The sequence below is a fragment of the Papio anubis genome, chromosome 7, assembly GCF_008728515.1.
Source record: "Papio anubis isolate 15944 chromosome 7, Panubis1.0, whole genome shotgun sequence".
Taxonomy (NCBI): domain Eukaryota; kingdom Metazoa; phylum Chordata; class Mammalia; order Primates; family Cercopithecidae; genus Papio; species Papio anubis.
In genome coordinates, this window is record NC_044982.1 from 70,208,368 (window position 1) to 70,209,047 (window position 680).

A 680-nucleotide genomic window follows, 5' to 3' on the forward strand; every position below is an offset into this window, starting at 1 on the left:
ATTTGTCCAAATTCATAGAATGTACAATGCCAAGAGTGAACCCTAATGTAAAAATGGGCTTTGGGTGATCATGATGGATCAATGTAGGTTGATCAGTTGTAACATATTACCATTTTTGTGGGGGAATATCATTATATGGGGAAGGCTAAGTATGTGTGAAGGTATAAGAAAAACATCCAATAGACACAGACCCAGAAAAAAGAGATAATGTAACTAACAAAGAAAAATATTAAAATACCGAATACAAATATGCCCCATATGTTCAAGAAAATATGAGAAAACATGATAATAATGAGGAGAGAAATGGAAGACACAATTAAGATTCAAATGGAACTTTTTTTTCTTTTGAGACGGAGTCTCTCTCTGTTGCCCAGGCTGGAGTGCAGTGGCGCAATCTCCACTCACTGCAACCTCCACCTCCCGAGTTCACTCCATTCTCCTGCCTCAGCCTCCTGAGTAGCTGGGACTACAGGTGACCGCCACCACGCCCGGCTAATTTTTTTGTATTTTTAGTAGAGACGGGGTTTCACCATGTTATTACTCAGGATGGTCTCAATCTCCTGACCTTGTGATCTGACCACCTTGGTCTCCCAAAGTGCTAGGTTATAGGCGTGAGCCACTGTGCCCGGCCTCAAATGAAACTTCAATAGAAATATTTCTATATAATAACTATAATGAGA